At 36.3% G+C, this 20,981-nt stretch overlaps 1 pseudogene; it reads left to right on the top strand.

Annotated features, from left to right (window-relative positions):
• Nucleotides 1–6,923: 6,923 nt before the first annotated feature.
• LOC133713378 (DNA-directed RNA polymerases II and V subunit 8A-like) lies at nucleotides 6,924–16,789 on the top strand (annotated as a pseudogene).
• The last annotated feature ends 4,192 nt before the right edge of the window (nucleotides 16,790–20,981 follow it).

Below are 20,981 nucleotides of genomic sequence, written 5' to 3'. Positions count from 1 at the left end.
TACAACTAATAAACTCCAAGAACTTCGTCTCTTGTACAGACAAACCCTAAGAACTTTTAAGAGAAAAAATAATAAAATCAAAATCAAAATAAGAGAACTCTACCCATGTCACCCCATACAATCCATGGGACAACCAAAGCTATAATGCACCTCTCGTCACCAAAACTGATGCTTTGAAGATCGAAGAGAAAAAGAATCACACCTCTAGTTTTGCTTCATTTACACAATTAGCAGGTTCACCATGCATCCAGTTTAAGGAGAAAGAGGATGGGCGTCAATCAGCTGTTTCTTCCTTTATTGCAACTTTACTTTTATTTTCCTTTCGTGCGGCTCTTCGTGTGGATTGGATTTGGCGTATGTATTCTGCCACTATCACATGGAACTTGGGAGCAAGTTTACTTGATGAGGAAACGTTAAGCCCCGCCTTCCGCAAGGCCCTGGTTACATGCTTCTGAGCCTTTTGGAAGTGGACAGTACAAAGAGAAGGGGTAGTGGATCTCAGTATTGGCTTCCCACATGTTATAGGTCCTGCCTGAGCACTACAAACACACATGAACAAAATTATCAGTAAAAAAAAAAAAAAAAAAATTTCTTTCATCTGCTCATTGATGGAAGAATAGACCCAATTAAACAAAAAGGAAAGTTTCAACTAATGAAGTGTTGTGTTTTCACATGTTATGAGCTCTCTTATTTGAAATAAAATATCAGGAGACAGTTTCACAGTTTTTTTCTTTCGTAAAGCAAAAATATCCAAGTACAACCAAACCATGTAAAACGGATTATTTTGATATTAGTTTTTCACCCAGCTGCTGAGGTTCATTTACTACTTTCCTATGTCAGATTGGGAAGCAGTAGTAGTTGCCTGTGCTAACATAGAGAGATAAGAAGTAGAGCACCAAGAAATAGTACCCAATATTAGTTCTTATGATAACGGTACAACTCAATCCATATACTGAGATCCACTAGTTCACATGAGTGTATACGCGAATGGCATTACTAATCATCCCTTTCCCTTCTAATACAGAAGGTAGTGGTTTCCCTGAGTTTCCTGTATTTTGAATTTCTGTTTTACATTGACCTGTTCTTTCATTCCTTTTATTTTCCCAGATATAAAACAAAACCCTTCATCACTAACAAAGAAAAAACTACAACATGTCACAGAAGAATAACCTTCCAAATTATTGGATTATGTTCTTCTTGGCACAAAAGTCTTAAATCCAATTTGGCAGCTCCTTTTTTTTGTTCTCCACGGTCTTGGTTTAAACTTTAAAGTTCTTGAGGTTTGAGTTTCATTTAAATGTAAGCAGAGGAAGGACATGTGGAATATGGTTTTGCCAAATCAGGAAGGCTTAACTTTAAATAATTATGCCTTCTAAGTGACGAGAATGACAAAGAGAATATATTCTAATAGTAATGATTTGGATTAAAGGCATAAAGTTGAGCACGCTTCTTAAAATTACAATTTGTATAGTAAAACATTAGTAGCATTGATATCAGAAGAAACAAGAGTTGATGCACTGACAGTTGTAAACCTCTCGGTAAAGCAGTGGTGTGTGTGGAGTAGTTTGTACTGAAAACAAAACAAAGTACAAACCACTGCCGACAAGGAGTCCACAATAGAAATACATGAATGAAAATAAAATATAATCAAATGTAGGAAATTGTCCTGCAACCAACAAAATCCAAAAACAGAATCAGAATCTAAACGGAAGTGGCTTTCCAATCTGGCAAAATAGAAATAAACAGTATGTCCTACAGCTCAAGATACTCGAGATCAAATTATGACTCTATCCATAAAACCTTCACTACTCCCCGCCAGGATTCTCAAAAATCCATTTAATCCCTCTCTACGGCCAAATTTCCTTATTCCCATCAGCAACACCTGCCCATGGAAATCAAGTTTCCAGCTTCAGAGTCACTCTCTTTGGGAATCTTGAACTGGCCCGGCCTGCCACCTATTGAACGAAACACTTCCATGCACCCTTGCAATTGGCTTTCTACAATCTCCACAATCAGATTCCAAAAAGTTATCTAACTATTAGGGGTGGGTTCGGTTCCGACCCAAAACCGAAAACCGAATCGAAATTAAAATTGGTGCGGTTCGGTGCGGTTTTTTTATTTTCAGAAGGTGGCGCCGAAAACCGAACCGAACCGAACGGTTCGGGTCGGTTCAGCCCAGTTTCGGTTTTTTTTTTTTTTTTTTTTTAATCAAATATACTTCATACTTCTTTGGTATTGTAACTCGAGAAGTTTTTGTTTCTTCAAACCTGTAATAAAAATTTATGACAACGTGTTTACAAGTTTACTAATGCATGCTTTGTACTTCAATAGACAATAATCTATAATTCCATACTCCATATAATTCAATTCATATAATCTAATAGTCCATCAAGTTCTAGCATCAAGTCATCAACATATGAAATGGTCAAAAAATATAGAGTCCAAAGTTTATAACAGTCCATAATTACATCAACGCTAAGTCACTAACCTCACAAATTAAAAATGTGTAAGTTCACTAAAATATTAAACATCACAAAAAGAATGAACCAACATCTACATATGAAAGAGAGCAATAGCATGATCTCAAGCTCGGAAAGATGAAGTCTTCGACTTTGGAGGTAACATTCCGCTCCGACTACTCCCCACTGTAGCTCCACATGGCATCTTAAACATCTCTAAATTAACATAAGAGAATAATAAAAAGAACAACATTAGAATTAAAATACATACAATCATATATAACATAAATATTACAACTTCATTTAACCCAAAAAACTTCAACTAAGAAAATAGAAACTATTACCTCTTTCCGCTTCTTCACACAACTCAATCTCCTCAACAGTAGGCATATGATGTAGATACACATTTTCACTCCTAAGCCAATTTTGTGTACATATCAATGCCTCCACCATTCTAGGACTTAGGGAGCTACGGTATGGATCAATAATCCTCCCACTCGTGCTAAAGGAAGATTCCGAAGCTATGGTCGACACCGGAATAGCTAGAATATCCCTTGCAATGCGTGCCAATATAGGATATTTACAAACTCCATTCACCCTCCACCAATTCAACAAGTCAAAGCCTTCACCATCTCCTTCAATAGGATCTCCAAGATATCTATCCACATCGTTGCTTACGATCCCGGCTTTCTTTACTCTTCTCTTTTGCTCCTTCTCTTTCAATCTCTTTTCTAACTCCGTTAGACCCTTACTTGAACTAGATATCCCCTCACTTGATACTTGAGGACTAACAACCTCACCAACACCACTTTCCCTTCCCTCTTCCTCATACACCTTGTAAAGGTCATACAAGAGATCATTCACAGTCTTTGTGTTAGCTTCCACATTTTCATCCGTATCCCTATCATCAAGAATCTCAAAATAGTCAACAACTTTCTCAAGTTTATGACGTGGATCAAGAACAATAGCAATGAATAGATAGTGATTCAACTTATCAAAGCTACCCCAATACTTGATAAACTTGTCTTGCATAGGTGATGCAATCTCAGACAAACATGGGTTCTTTTGTTCTTGCAAGAGACCAAAAATAGAGAGTATATCACCAAAAGTACTATGAACGGTAGGAGAATTAGAACAACATACTTTCAAAGTGATTTCATAAAATGGTCTCAAAAAATCCACAAATTGCTCCCCATATTGCCAATCAACACTAGCCGGTGGCCCTTCTTTTGGCTTTTCACCCTTGGCACCTTCAAGCCATGCACAAAAATTACCCGCATCTTCTTCCACCATTCTATCAAAAGCCTTTTGGAATTTCAAAGCCCGTTCCAACATTAAGAATGTGGAATTCCACCTAGTAGGGACATCCAAAATCACAAGCCCTTTACACTCTAGTTTCACCCTTTCAACACATTTCTTAAAAAAATCAAGCCTTTGTGGGGAGGATCTAACATACCTCACCGCATTCCGAATGACACCAATGAATATTTTCATCACACTCAACCCATCATTGACAATCAAGTTAAGAATATGGGCGACACACCTCATTTGCAAATTCTTCCCTTCTTGCAAAAGTGCATTAGGGACACCCCAATCACCTATCCTCATACCCAACTCCTTCAATGCAACATCATTTGACGAAGCATTATCAACGGTGACTGTGAGAATCTTCTCTATAACCCATTCCAACAAACAATCCTCCAATAGCTTAGCTATAGCCTCTCCCTTATGACTAGGAATCACATAAAAATTTAAAATTCTCTTATGCAACACCCAATTATCATCAATAAAATGTGCAGTGAGGACCATATAATTAATGTTTTGAATAGAAGTCCAAGTATCGGTTGTAAGAGACAACTTATATCTACTCAATTGATCCATCAATTTTTCCTTTTCCCCCAAATAAAGCTTAAGGACATCCTTTGCTATTGTCTTACGGGAAGGAACTCTCCAATAAGGAAGAGCTCTACCCATAAAACGCCTAAACCCCTCTCCCTCCACATGAGCAAATGGTAGCTCATCTAATATAATGTACTCCACACATAACATAGATAGCTCTTCTTGAGTGCATTCTACAGTACACAACTCAGTAGTTGGTTTTTTAAAAGAGAAAATCTTTTGCCTTTTAGCCTTCATCATCTCAATATTAGGGGGATACTTTGGACACTTGTCCATATGATTATTAAGGGAGGTTGTACCATTCTTCCTAGGATCGGCATAGTAAATTTTTCCACAATAATTGCATTTACCCTTAATTCTACCATCCACCATATCCCTCTCAAAATGATTCCAAATATCTGACCTTTCTTTCCGTTTCAATGCCTCAAGGATGCTTTCCACACTTCCATCATCTTCAGGCTCGGTTGCTTGACTTCCTTGAACTTCCGGAGTTGGAGTAGAAGTAACTTCATGGGGAGGTATTGGTGTTGTAGATTCACCAACACTAATGTTGATCTGCAAAACAAAACAAAAACTGCAATAAGAAACAAAAAACAGAAACTGCAATAACAAAAAAAAAAAAAAACAGAAACTGCAAACTGCAAACTGCAAACAAAAAACAGAAACTGCAATAACAAAAAACATAAACTTTTTAGCACAAACAACCACTAATCCAAGTCCTCCAATTACTTACAAAACCTTTCATAGCCAAACTAAATTCAAGGGAGCCTCCATCAACATACTGATTAAATTTAATTTTTCTGTTAAAAGCATAGATGTGGGACATACTAATTTGGAAAATCAAGATGCTTTAACACACAATTGAAGTTGTATAATTCATAGCAATTAAGTTTCATCTTTACCATACGCTTAGAAATAAACAAGGAAATAGGTAAAGGACTGGCAGTAACAAAACAACTCACCATGATGCAGTTCAGTCATAGCAAAACAACCTAAGTTGAAGTGTTGAACTAAAACACTATACAGGAAACACATTGCAGATTCAATTTGGCATAACAGATATACATTACCCACTCTTAACTATCTATCGAAACAGAAATCACAGAAAACAAACACAAATTATGGAGTACCAAAATATTATAGCATTAAAACCATCACAAAATCCATATCGAAGATCCAACACATAATTTCTGAGAAGCATAGTTGAGCCCTAATTTACGTCAATCCTTCAGATAATCTTGAAAACAAGTTGAAGGCCAAAGTGAAAAATTTGGTAAAACTGTAAAAGTGTGGACTGTAATTAGCAATTGCTTGGGTCTTTTTTTCTTTCTCTTTTTCACCTTAGTAAACTCAGTCTTTTACCTATCGATCAAAGGCTATGGAGCAGTGACTGGTAACAACAAAAGCTCCAAAGCAATGAAAAGAATAAAACCAAGCAACCCAAAATTGAAAATCTTGAAATTGAAGAACTGAAGAAGAAGCTCAAAAATGCTACCTGAGATGATGAAGATGCCAATTTCTTCGGGGCTGAGGCCGAAATTGTACCACATGACTTAGATTTCTCCATTTGCCTCTTCATTTTCAGCAATCTCAAGTCTAGAACTACTCGGCCAAAACAAATGCAAAGTACCTGAAACCCATATCCCAAATTTGTCAAAGAACTACTCGGCCACCACAACTTCAAGAAACAACTTCAATAAACTTCAAGAAACAACTTCAATAAAAAAGAATCAAGAAACAAGAATCCATAAGAGACAGAGAGCAAGCTTCGGTTATCAAAGAGGTGTACCTGAAACTAAACTACTCAATTCCAAGCTTTGGTTCCGGCGAAGGTGCGCGGGAGACGACGACCAGCAAAACGATCCACACACATCAAAAAACCCAGATCGATGGGGTTTTGCTGAAGATGAAAAGCAATCAGAGACTAAAGTGAAATTAGAGTTAGCTTAGAAGGGAATTAGTAATATGCTTACCGGAGAGAGCTTCGACTTCCGGCGAAGTAGCGAGGGAGACGACAACCAGATGTGTGCGAGGGAGATGACGAGATCGTCCAGACTCCAGATGTGTTGATTTGATTACCAGGCTGTCAACCTCAGATCGAGAGAAAGGTGAGGCTTCGCGTCTTCGATACTGAGTAGCGACGGGGGTCGGGGCTGTTAGCCTAACAGGGGTCAGAGAGAGAGGGAGAGGGAGAGGTCGGGGGTCGGGGCTGAGTTGGAAAATGGAAACGAGTTCGGGACAGAGAGACTGAGGTCTGAGAGAGAGGGAATGAGGGATGGGTCGATACTTCGGGACTGAGAGAGTGAGAGAGGCGGATTGAGGATTGTAGGTTTTTAGGGTTTCCGCATAATGCATATACAAAACGACGTCGTTTTAGGTACATTCGGTTTTCGGTTCGGTTTTTCGGTTCGGTTCGGTTTCGGCCGGGCTGAAACCGAAAACCGAACCGACCAGATTCGGTGCGGTGCGGTTTTTCGCTTTTCGGTGCGGTTTTGTTCGGCTTCGGTTCGGGTATCGGTGCGGTTTTTTTCGGTTTTCGGTCTCGCGAGCCCACCCCTACTAACTATGGCTTTACTACCCAATGGGGCTTTTCGTAATATTTCAAAGTTAAGACTCCTATGATCGTAAATAGCCACAAGGCTATAAAGGGTTTTGGGTTTTTGCATTTGCGGCCATATTTTCAATCCTCTCTCTCTCTCTCTCGGGATGGTTGATCGTCTTTTCGAGGATATATTTCAGGTGTTGCGACTGAACCCAGATGGAAAAAAGTTTGATAAAGGTATCGTCATCATCATTTCATCTGTTTTGTATGCATCAAATTGTTCCAAAATGACGTATTTGAATTGTGGTAGTTACCCGAGTTGAAGCAAAGAGTGAGGCTTGCGAGATGTTCATGCACCTTGATGTGAATTCAGAGGTACGTGTACCCCATCAAAGAAGGCGAGAAGTTCTCCATGGCTCTTAGTTCTACACTCAATTTGGATGAAACACCTGACACTGGCTATTTCACCCCGGTAAAAAATTCCTTGTCTTTCTATATATCTCTTGTCTAATGTTTTTTCAAACAAGACACAAAACACTGGCACGTTTACTTACTTGGAATAGAAAATAATCATGAATCGGAGACAAGTGGAATGAGAGAAGAAAGGAATCGGTATTGATTCCGGAGGAATGATTCCTCAACCCATCTCCCCCCTTCGTAATCGAATTCCTGAGTATTCAGGAATCGATTCCTGATAAATAGGTGGGACCTACACCAATTCTGATTCCTTCATGTGTTAGTAAACACAGGAATTCTTTTACCTGGAATCATTCCGATTCCTTTATTGGCACGTTTACTTACTTGGAATGGAAAATAATCATGAATCGGAGACAAGTGGAATGGGAGAAGAAAGGAATCGGTATTGATTCCGGAGGAATGATTCCTAAACCCATCTCCCCCTTCGTAATCGAATTCCTGAGTATTCAGGAATCGATTCCTGATAAATAGGTGGGACCTACACCAATTCCCATTCCTTCATGTGTTAGTAAACACAGGAATTCTTTTACCTGGAATCATTCCGATTCCTTTATGTGTTAGTAAACACAGAGGTATTTTTACTCCGTAATCATTTCATTACATTCCATTCCATTCCAAATAAGTAAACGTGCCCTATATGTTAGTAAACACAGGGGTGTTTTTATTCCGTAATCATTCCATTACATTCCATTCCATTCCAAGTAAGTAAACGTGCCCTAAAATCTCTCCACCACATTCACTTCTTACTAGACTGCTCTCTGTTAATAAAGCATATATTATCTAAAAAGCTCTGAGCTTAGCCTTGAATGTTATTTTGGTTTAATTTATGGGCATCAGTTACTATGATTTAGGGAATACTCCCGTTTGTGTAATATGAGTTTGTTAGCTGTTGTGAACTGAGGCTTGTTTTCCTTGTCCGGCCGTGAGGTGTTTTCTTTTATATGTTGAACAGATGACTTTTTTTTTGGAGGTTATTATAAGTTCTATCAATGTTGTTTTTATATCGTAATATATTAATCCAAGTATAATGTGTTGCGTTCTTTGCTCAACACTGCAACCCAAAAATTATCTTAAGAGTTCTAAGGCATTTCATAGTGGTTACAGAAGATATGAGCCTTTTTACGGCCTATACTAGGGAAAGAGTAGGAGTACCATTTGGTGGACAATGCTTTGTTTCTTCGACTGTTTAATGGTTGGGACAGCAAGTGGCTGTGGAGAGCCTTGAGGTTCAGTACGGTCATATAGGTTTAGGATGCAAATCACAATTGACATGGAGAACTTCTCTCTAGGATGGGTGATTTCTGGAAATTCTCTTTATAGGGATTTGTGTTCTCTTTATTTGGCATTACATAATGCATTGTTAGCCAAAGTTTGAGCTCTAGAAAATGTGTGAGGACAATTTTGCTTTAAGAAGGATGATGTACTTTTTAGACCTCTCGATTTGTCCTCATGTTGGTTATTAGAATGGAAAGCAGCAATGACTGCTTTGAAAGGTTTGAGTATTAGAACCTTCTCAATTGAAGGTTGGAGCCAAATTCAAAGAAATGTTCTTATGTGAATGCCTTATTGTATATAATTGTTGGAAAATTTGAAAAGAAATATTGCTGCAATTATTCTCTGATATATCAAATCACATAGAGAACAAATAGAAAATTAAGACAAACCTTTTTCTGATACTAATCGAGGCTAGAACTTGGTACGTTCTATTTCCTTAAGACGAAATTGCCTCCCTTGTCGGTGCTTGAAGGGTAATTGGAATTGGCAAACGTCTCCCAGGAATTCAACGATGAACTATTTCCAGAAGAAGCACTACAATCTAGAAAAATGACGAACACAAATTGTGTGGTACTCTCTTGTATGCTAGAATGGTTTTAGGAGAAACTTTTGATGGAAAGGAATTCCAAGATTGATAGGAGCATAAATGCCATGTTTATAATGTTTAACTCCCTATATTTTGCTAAGTTATTTCCTTCAACTTTATCAATTTAACTTAGTTAGTGTTTTGTAGGTAAAATGGAGTCTCAAAGACCAGAAATGCTACAAGGGACGCAAAAATGAAGAGAAATGAAGAAATGGAAGTTCTCCCAGTTTGACTAGGAAAAGGAATCCCAGTTGGAGTAGGAATCAGAAGCTGACTTGGATTCAAACTCTTAAGTCGCGGAAATTAGGAGTTCTACTTGGACAAGGAAACCCAATTCTACTCAGATAAGGAAACCTAGTGTGAGAAGGAGTCCCTGTTGGATAAGGATTACTCAAGAAGGTTCCAGAAGAGTCCAGAATATTTCGGTTAAAGGAAGCAGTATTTGACTAGGAAACCTACTTGCATATGGAGTTCTACTTGCGCTAGGAGACCTGTGGAAGCTAAGAGAACCAGGATACTTCCATGAAGCATCTAGCAGTGGCGTGAAGGACATGTGAGAGGCATGTGATGGCAAAGAAATCCTAATTGGACACAAGTTATGCTTTAAAGTCAAATCCATTGCAGATTCGGAAATCTGCCTGTGCAGATCAATCAACTTCAATGGAGTGTCAAAACTTTCTCAGAGCTCAGAAAATTATGATCTTTATATGGTTGGAAAGCTACGGATGTCTAGTTTCTATATATTTTTACGGTTCATCGATATCAATTTTTTAGAGGAAGTTATGGCCGTTTTAGGGAACTGAGGTCAATTCTGCCGGAAATCTGTTTTGTGTCAAAGAAGTCCTAAATCAACAAGAACTTGGAGAAGTGAAGTAGAAAAGAATTGGGAGTGCTTTGAGACGTTCTCCTATATATACCTAGTGTATTTGACGTTTCAAGGGAACATTTTTTCTCCACAATTTCAGTTTCTCACTTGCTTTCTCTCTAGTTTCAGGTTTTCACAATCTTCAAGGAGCTTTGGGCCGTGCCATCCTCCTCCATTGCCGTGATCTTCACTTGTTGTGACACCTTGGAGCTTCTTTGGATCTTTGGGACGTAATTAAGGGTTGTTCATATGCCTTTCCATTCATCATTCTCACGGTTTGGTGTATTTGTTAGATAGAATTTCTGCTTTGGATTTTCTATGTGTGAACCTAAACTTTTGAGTATGCTATCTTATTTTTGAATGCAATTTTGATGTTCTTTTCAATGTTTGATTTGTTTATGTGTGTTTGATTCTTGTTTGTTGCCGAATATATGGATTGATAATCTGGTTTTGTTTTATAGAAAACTTTTGCATGTTCTTGTTCTTTGGTGCGCAACTTAGGATGATTGCATGTAATTGGAGCTAGTAATTAGGTGAACGCTTGTTGATCCTAATTCAATATGGTAGTAAAGGCTTTGTACAAAGGTCGAAGTCAGATTATGCATGTAATGAAAAGACTTGCTTCGAGTACTTGAATTTGCATGTTTATTGACTAAACTTTCACTTGCTCTTAATGATTTGAATGCATGAGATTATGAGTCGCTTCGATTGTGTGATACTTGTCTTCGAAATATGTTGGATTAAGTGCGTTGCTTGATCAACTGTGTAAAGGGAAGTCAAATAAGGGACATTGGTCGCTTGTAACTTTGTTTCTTGGTCGATATCTTTCCATGGTAACTACAAAGATTAAAGATTGCATGAATGAATTGATCTTGATTGGTTCCTGATAAATTGTTCTTCGAAAATTCTTCTTTTCCCACCTATGTATATAAAACGTTTTCTTTCTTTATTGTTTTCTGAAAATTTATATTTTGATCTTCAAAACCCCCCTATCTTTATGTTTTCTTGTTTGTGTAAATAAATAAAATTAACTTAGAATTATAGGTAGCATGTTAACGTAAATAGTAAGTAAATAATCTAAAAATATGTTTTTAATTCGTGAATAGTAACTCTATGAATAGTATTTTGTGTATATGTGTTTGTTATGTGTTTCCTAATTTTTAGGGATGTTTTCCTATTTTTTAGGGATTGGTTCCTAATTTTTAGGAAAAGTAGTTAAAGTTAGTTTTGACTCAGGATTCCTTGTTTGACTTGGTTTAGAATTTGTACCCTTGTTGTATATGGATTTCCTAACTTGATTATGACTTGTAAAATGTATTTAAGTAGGAGTAGGATTTCTAAAACCATTCTAACTTAGTTTTGTTTCTTTCTTTCGAATTCTATGTATATATATGCTTGTAAATTTCATAGTGTTCTTCATTCTTTGTCTTCTAATTTCGTGATACATGTATGTGTGCTCTCTAACTTTTGTTGTTCTTCTAACTTTTGTGTGAACTTGTAAATGGTTTAATATTTTCGTGAACTTTGTATATTCTTCTCTTAATTTTCGTTTCACATTACAATCCCCAGTTTTGAACGATCCCTGCTTATTCTATACTAACAACTACATTTTTCAGGGTTAAATTGGTGATTGCTTTTGCACGTATCAAAGATCAATTGATTGTAGAAAGATGGAATTGATGCTTGTTTTATAGGAGTCAAATGTCTGTTCGTGAAAGAACGTGTTTACTGATTTAAATGCATCAGTTGCATTGTTTCAGTAGAACTCTTTCAATAGATATGTTGTAACTTCTTGATGACAGTTACAAGATATTTAATTGCCTATAATTTCCATTTAAATAAAATTAAATATTTAAATTTCTAACAATCCCCCACATGAATGGAAATTGATAAAAGAATTTAAATGAGTAATGCAGATACTTGAGAGAGTACGATCGGACAAGATATCACATCAAGATAGGTAGCTTTTGGCCTTAAACCTTCCCTAGTGATGTACTATCGAATTTACTAGCTAAATAGTGAACGCGGTGTCTTGAACTATTCAGCCATTTATGTAAACTAAGACAATAATAATCACATAATATATTTCCAAACACATTTGGTTCTACAGTTGTGTCCTTCCGGCCATGGACAATACCCGGTATTCATTAGTTCTTTAGAGAATCCAGCCATAAAATTCTCATAGAAACGGCCTCATTTCAAACTAATATAGGTGACTTCCTTTTGACGAGTATCTTGCTATACTCTACTAAGCTTCCAAGTTGTGGAAGTCATTAAAACAAATATCCTACCACGATGCAAGCAACACTATCTCATCGGATTTTGGAGTGAGTAGGAGAAGTATCTCCTCAGTGTTATAAGCCACACACAATTTAGTTGTCCCTTTGAACCTAGATCTTGGGATCTCCAATCAACTAGGTTGGGTGTCCATCATGATGACTTTTAATTATAGGCTTTAATCTCATTCCTTTCGATGATCAATCTACTTCTCTAGTCAAACCTTTAACAAATTTGGATCCATTCGGTTGACATGTTTTTGAGAGTAGAGAATATTGATGATTAACTTTCAAACCCCCACATTTCACTCATACTCTGGGTAGGTAGTTTGGTTATTGATATGTACAATTCTTGTACCTTCTCTCCGAATTACTTTGATTGCTTCTTTCTACTTTCAATTTTGATTTTTATTAGGTTTTGGCCAGAAACCTTAACATTAATCAAATTGAATTCATTGGTACACAATCAATCCTTATTAACTAATCTATTATTAGTTTAATCAACAATTACTTACTTGATTTTCCAAGTGCAACTACGTGTAGAGAAGAAAGAATAATATTATCTTTCTTTATTTTATTGCACTTCAACATTTAATCAAATTGAAATTCTTGTCGACTAATCCTTTATCAATTAATCAACCTCTCATATAAATATTGTTTGAATTTTGATAGGATATATATTTCAATCTTATTGAAAATCTATTCTCTCATGTATTTCAATCCCATTGAAATTCCAAGTACACATTCCATGTACCTTCTGTTTCTCTTTTAAGCTAGTGGTTCCATCATTTTCCATGACTACGAATCCCACGAAGAGAAACATCTCTACCATGACATCGTCCCTGTTCATTATTAAATAATTCTTCATATATGTCTCTCATTTGCTTAATTGATTTCTCCTTTTCTCGTCCTTCACAGACTACCTCCTTCTTATCCTTATAGAATGGAATAAGATTGTTGAAGCTATTTCCATATTTTCAGACCAGAAAAATATTCCCAGACTGAATATTTGTCTTTATTGAAATCCAATTTCCATGTACAGGTCAATGAACAAAGACTGTCTATAATCAATAATCATTTGTACTTCGTTATGATAGACAGAAAAGTAATCAGTAAAGACTAACTTTTATTATAATTACTTATTCGATCAATACACATACATAGGACATCTTATTCATATGTGGTTCATTTGATGTCCACTTACATACAGAAGTAACATAGTAATAATAGATTAACAGTACGTACATACTATTTATCAAACATACTATATATAATAAACTACTTATGCTCATTAGAAAGCTCCATGATCTTCTTCGATCATCCTTGTATTTTGAAGAGGCCATGACTGAGATAACATTTCCCCACGTACATTCCATTCTTAGTTAACATAAACTTGTCAGCCTCAAAAACCAACTTGAAACCATTCTTACTGCGCAGCGATCTAGAAACCAAGTTTTTCCAAATATCAGGAACATGAAGTACTTCTATTAGAGTGAGTACCTTTCCAGATGTCAACTTGAGTGTCACATTTCCTTGGCCTTCAACTCTCGAAGTAGAGGAATTTCCCATAAAGAGATGCTCTCCTTGTTCCACTGCTTCATATGTAGTAAACATTTTCTTGTCAAAACAAATGTGGCGTGTAGCCCCAGTGTCCACCCACCAATCATCACTGTTGGTCATCATGTTTACTTCAGAGATCACAGCTGACAAATTGATATCAGATATCCCACATGAAAGTTTGTCCTCTTCGGCTATATGAACCTCCTTGGCCTTGCCTTTATATTTCTTGAAATTGTTTGTCTTTCCTTTACGGCTGCGACAATCAGAAGCTCTATGCCCAGGCTTGTTACAACTAAAGCATTTTCCTTTGAAATCACGATGCTTCTTTGAATTGCCTTGCTCTTTGCCTTCACCAGAATATTCTCTCTTTTTATTCTTTGGTCCATCTTCAACAACATGAGCATTTGCTGCCATGAAATTAATTCCATTTTTCTTGTCAGCAATACTGTTGTCTTCCTCAACCCTTAGCCTCACAGTCAAACCTTCAAGGTCCATTTCCTTGCGCTTATGCTTGAGATAATTCTTAAACTCTTTCCAAGATGGAGGTAATTTTTCAATCACACATCCAACTTGTAAAGCTTCAGTCATATCCATTTTTTCAGCCTGCATTTCATGTAGAATTAATTGAAATTCTTGGAGTTGACTCATGACTGATTTGGAGTGTAACATCTTGTAATCAAGAAAACGCCCAATAATATATTTCTTCTTTCCAGCGTCCTCGGTCTTATATTTCTTGTCAAGAGACTCCCATAAGGCCTTAGTAGTTTTCATTGGACTATAGACATTGTATAATGCATTGTCCAATCCATTGAGGATGTAATTTTTGCACAGAAAATCAGAATGATGCCAAGCATCTACAGCCGCAGCAGCCTCCACAGATGAGCCACTAGCAGGGGCATCTTCCTTCAGAAATTTTGTCAAACTCAAGGTTGTCAGATAGAAGAGCATCTTTTGTTGCCACCTCTTGAAGTCTGTTCCATTGAACTTCTCAGGTTTCTCTCCATGTTTAGAGGAGTCTGATATCACCACAGATATAGGATTTGCCTCGCTTTGTCCCATATCATCCCTAGTAACATTTAAATTGTCACCGTTCATCTTCCTTTTATAGAAGAAAATCCAACTTACAATTTTTACAATTTTATACAAATAAGATGGATATAAAGAAACAAACCAGTAAGCCAAAACCTATATTAATGTAACTTACTAGAAACTATCACAACTAGTTTAGATTACAGCAATACGATATAACTAAGAGAGTTTTCGTCTTAAGATTGTTGGAAAATTTGAAAAGAAATATTGCTGCAATTATTCTCTGATATATCAAATCACATAGAGAAAAAATAGAAAATTAAGACAAACCTTTTTCTGATACTAATCGAGGCTAGAACTTGGTTCTATTTCCTTAAGACGAAATTGCCTCCCTCGTCGGTGCTTGAAGGGTAATTGGAATTGACAAACGTCTCCCAGGAATTCAACGATTAACTTTTTCCAGAAGAAGCACTACAATCTAGAAAACTGACGAACACAAATTGTGTGGTACTCTCTTGTATGCTAGAATGGTTTTAGAAGAAACTTTTGATGGAAAGGAATTCCAAGATCAATTGATTGTAGAAAGATGGAATTGATGCTTGTTTTATAGGAGTCAAATGTCTGTTCGTGAAAGAACGTGTTACTGATTTAAATGCATCAGTTGCATTGTTTCAGTAGAACTCTTTCAACAGATATGTTGTAACTTCTTGATGACAGTTACAAGATATTTAACTGCCTATAATTTCCATTCAAATAAAATTAAATATTTAATAAATAAATATTTAAATGTATAACAATAATATCTATATATCTCTCTCTGTGTGTATGTCTTATGGTTATATGTTAATATACATTTTGCCAATACCATAGCTGTGCACTTTCAGTCAAGTAGCTGATGTATTTAATCAGAAGGACAATAAAACCAAGGTCATCTTTAACAGTTGACAATGATTACCACAGATGATTGCAAATGCTGTGTTTTCCATGCTTTCATGATGTAGTATTTGCTCATTTCCTTTAGGATGTTTGCTTGCAGCTGTAGCTGTTGCATTGTTCAGTTGCTTTACCAAATTATAGTGGCCCAAATTATGCTCAACTGGTAAAGCTTTTTTGTTTTTTGCTTTTTTTGGTCAGGGCAATCGCAAGACTTTGGCTGATGAATATGAATATGTCATGCAAGGGAAGCTTTACAAAATTTCAGAAGGCTCTTAACGTCCTAAAGCGTATGTATTTTTTTTTTCTTTTCCAGCATCTTTTTCATTTATTTGTTCATGAGAACAGATAAGTTAAATCCAATGCGCTTGAGTTATATACCAAATGGTGAGGGAGGGTGGGGAAATTGGTTAAGATTAGGAGAGTCCCCCCTTCCCCCAGCACACACCACACCAAAGAAAAAAATAGTATAGAATGTAGGCTTCCTGAAAAAGAACTGCTGTTAGAATTGGTATAAGCTCATATCAGCCTGGACAAGTTCACTCAAATCCCTGTAATTGTGCAATATATCCTAAAACAACATTTATTGCAAAAAGACATGATTGTCACAAAGCTTTTTCTTTGGCTTCAGGGAGGTAAATATTGCTTAATTTGGTGGGCTTTTAATGATGTTGAAGGGGGAATCCGCTCAATTCAAGAACTTTGAACTTGATCAGAGGTTGTTTCTCCTCATTAGGAAGCTGTGAATCTCTATGGAATTGCTTGTAGCACTGTCCTAATATGAACATTTTTAGCCTCGTGTTCTGTAAACTTATGCTAAACCCTGACAGTTGACATTAGGTTGGGATGAGTACAGCTTACATAAACCTGTGGTATTGTTTAGAGACATGATGGTAAGGCAGGTTACAGCTGTATGAAACTCTATTGCAGTATTTACATAAAAATAAGGTTTGCAACTTTCCTGATATGAAATTCATGTCTGCTGCTCTTTTTCTGTGGTCATTTGTGTTTGGTTTGAAGAAAAGGATCATCGGTAAGGCATAGCTTCATAGCTTATGATTGACCTATCTTAAAGTAAAAGGAGCGGATGAATCTTGTAATTTCAATTTCTGCGTAGTGCGCTACGTTTCTCCTTTTTGTGTCAGAATATGCTTTATAAATCCCCCAATTGTGTTATGGTGATGCTTGCAATGACAGGATAATTAGTTAGGCCTTGTTTGGTTGGCAGAAAGAATAACTTTTTCTTCACCTTTCCCATGGGATACGAAACCAACATTCCCATGAATTTTCCTCCACTATTTGGAAACACTTGGGAAGTTGTCCGGAAAGCTGTTAGGAAATATATAATTAATGCAATAAAATAATGAGAAGCGAGTAATTAATGCAAGAAAAGAACGAGAAAAAATGAATTATGTGGGGACATGAGAGTCTAATCTAAATGAAATTGCAAGACTATAATGACAATAATGTCTATATTTGCAAGCTGGGCTGCACGATACTTGTTGTGTCACATTAATAGTTGGTAGCGGAGGAGGTTTCATGTAATAATAGCGTGATATGAGGACAAGGTCTAGTCTCATCATGATGGGTTAAACTCACCATTAGTGCCTCAACTCTTTTGCCCTGGCCAATTTGATACCTAGCAATTAAAAATGATCAATTTGATACCTGAACTCAAAATTTCTATCAACGTGATACTTCCATCAATCTTCCCTTGATGGTTTGTCAAAACTGATCACATGTTATGCATGTGACAACATTTTCAAGGATAAAATTGTACTTCCATACCAATTTGTTAGAGAAAAAAAAAAAACTTCTATTCATACCTTCAAAATTAGCATTTGGACCTCCCTGCTTAATAGACCTCCAATTTACTTTTACAAATAACCAATATGCTATCTATACCTCCCTAATTTTCCCAAAATGGCCACTGTCCAATAAAATCAATGAAAGCCATTTTCTTGGAAGATTCTATTCATACCGCCCTCCAAAAACCCATTGTACTATTCTTTAACCCTTCACCTACTTAACGACAACAAAAAAATCTTATGAATTTTATAGTAATAGAAATACATATATGAGTGTACATGAAAAATAAAGAACAAGAAAATTGTGGGAATGGGGTCTATATCTGGGATATCTCAATGGCTTGAAGGCAAAAGGTTGAAAGCTGAAGATGTCTTGATTTTCAAATACACAGACCCATTGTAATCAAGATAGTGAAAAAAGAAGAACATAAAACTTCTAAACTCATACCTTGTGCAAAGACACCAAAAGGATGTTTTGCTCAATTACTGAACCGTCACTTTCTTCCATAGATTTTGATGTATATTTTAGGATTTACGTTGGAGAAGCATGTTTCCTCTAAGTTGAAGAATAATGTTTTCTCCAAGTTAAAGACTACATACTGTCTTGAAGGTAAGAAGAAACTCTTTATATAATATATATATTTTTTCTTGTTTGTGTCCTTATTAGTAATTTGACATGAATTGACAAAGTCAACTATAACTTGGAAAAAGAAAGAGGTCCAAATGCCAATTTTGGAGGTATGAATAGAAGCTCCTAAAAAAAAAGACAAAAAAAATAAGAAAAGAATTATTCCATTCTTGTACTCAAACCAGACAAAAATAAAAAATAAAATGAAAAATCCTATGTCTAGGAACCCAAATTAGTTCAATGAATTCAATGCCAGATGACTCGTTGAGAGCCAAGATTAGTTCGAAATGCCCACTAGTGATGAGCGGAAGCCAAAGGGTGCATGATGCCATGATCATACTAAGATCTTATCGAGAGGTGAGTTATATATTTATCTTTACTAAAAAGAAAAACAAATAATCATTACTTATATCAAGGGGAATCAGTAGCTTTATTCTTGTTGAATTTGACTCATAAATTCATACTTAGTTTTCTTAGGGCAAGTTGGTTCGTGTTATCATTTATTTATGCTGTCAGATTTTTTGCTTGGATTTAATATGTATCATTAACTGGTTGCTGGGTTATGACATGATGGTGGATACGTACTCATCTACCCTATACATGTCAGGGTGGATTGATGGAGTCTGTACGGAACTCCGTTGTTTTCTTTGGCTCAACGCAGAGAGAGAGAAAATGGATTTAGATTCTCTCTCGTCCATTAGCAGGTCTCCAACTACCACTGTGGCCCACAGCCACCATAACTAGGTTCACGAAGTTTTGATGAGGATAACCCATGTCAGCGACACCAGGCCTCACCCCATGCGCCTAGCGTACTCTGAATAAGAAGTCATCAGATTGGCATAAGGAAGAAGAAGTTGAAGAAAAAGAGGGAAAAAAAATTTGAACGCTAGACAAGTAAGTCCAAGTTTTAAAATTGGTGAAATGACTTATACTTCTCTATTTGAACAAACCATTGACAGAAATATCACGTTGATACAAAATTTTAAGTCTAGGTATCAAATTGATCAGAGCGAAAGAGTTGAGGCACTAATGGTGAATTTAACTCTATCATGATACATACTAGTTTCATGAGGTGCTCATGAAATTCTAATAAACTCTAAACGGATAGTAAAAAGCCTAATTATATAGCTCCTCATGCTTTATTCAATCCTTTATGACATATTTGAGTTGACAAGAACAAGACTGAACGTGTTGCTCACTTTGGACATAGAAACTGGCTAAAAAAATCCATGTTCTAGCAACAAACCTAGGGTGACTCGGATATCATTATTATCATGCTCTATGGACAATGATTTAATGCTTAAATGCAATTTACGCGAAATAAGAGCACGGTCATCAAAGAATTAGAAAATATTTGGACCCAAAATTATCGTACCACGGGGATTGAAAAACTAACTCCAATCCTTAGTTATGCCGATTACTAAGTTACTAACAATTTAACAAAAAAAAACCTAAAAAATAGCACCAAGCTATTTACATGCCTGGCTCGGAACAACCGCCTAAAATGGGTCAAGAGAACCACAAGTGAATGCGGAAGCTCACAACCAAGTGGTATGGACAATGAAAGTGGTTTGTAAAAATTGATTTTGATTGCGAAAAATAAAAATGACAATTGAAAATTAAAATTGTAACTAAAAATAAAGATAATAGAAACTAATCAAGAAATGGAAATTAGGTCACTAGAGTATCCTCCTAGCCAAATTTAATGCACAAATATATTTCTACAATGGTCAAACAATTCATAATGACATCAAGAACCGTACCCAAGGCTTTTCAAGGCTCATGGGTCATTAGATTCCTTAAAGGGTATTCCTACTCCGAATCAAGGGTCGTAGAAACTCAATTGGGACAATCTAGAGCCTTGCTAGGGCCTCTAGTTGCACCAAAAGGCGAAGAATCCTAGAATCAAGGTTCCCATGCTAGCCAATACGGCAATCAAAATTAATATTTTAACTAACCATGTTCTAAGCTAGTGTTCTAGCCATAAAATTAGAGAAGTGATTAGGTCCCCTAATTTTTAATCTAGACATGCTCATCTACACATTCAAGAGTTAATCAAGCTCCTAATCATGCATGTAAGCCAAATAATGTAGATTAGAACATATGCCAACACGAAATTGAAAACCATTAAATCAAAACATATTTATTACATTAAATCCATGGTAGGGCTCAAACCCTAGTTTCCTAAATAGACTACTCACAACCCATCAACAAATCGACAACAATATACATCAATTAAAGAGGTAAAGGTGAAGAGGAGTGAGAAGTAACAAGAACAAGTCACAAATTGCTATGGAGCAATTATAACAAGCCTTGATTTATGGCTTCTCACTTTACCCAATCTCAAATTTTGATGCTCCTTGAAAAGTTGATGAAGATTTGGTGTAGAGGAGCGAGTGAAAAGACAAAAAAAAAAAAAAAAAGGAAAATAGTAATGGGTGTGGGTGGTTTCAATGGTTGAAGGGAGAGACAGAGAGAATGAATGATGATGGTGGCTGTGTGGCTCTCTAGGGTAGAATGAATATATATAGACTGTGTGTTCGAAGAGAGAGGATGAGGGGTCTCGGTGGTTTCTTGAGAGAAAGGAAAGAATAAAAGAAAAATGGTGAGGTGGTTGCATACAATTGGCTTGAGGGGGACAATC

The sequence above is a fragment of the Rosa rugosa genome, chromosome 6, assembly GCF_958449725.1.
Source record: "Rosa rugosa chromosome 6, drRosRugo1.1, whole genome shotgun sequence".
NCBI lineage: Eukaryota > Viridiplantae > Streptophyta > Magnoliopsida > Rosales > Rosaceae > Rosa > Rosa rugosa.
Note: the sequence above shows the minus strand (reverse complement) of the source record. Positions and strands in the feature narration are given on the sequence as shown.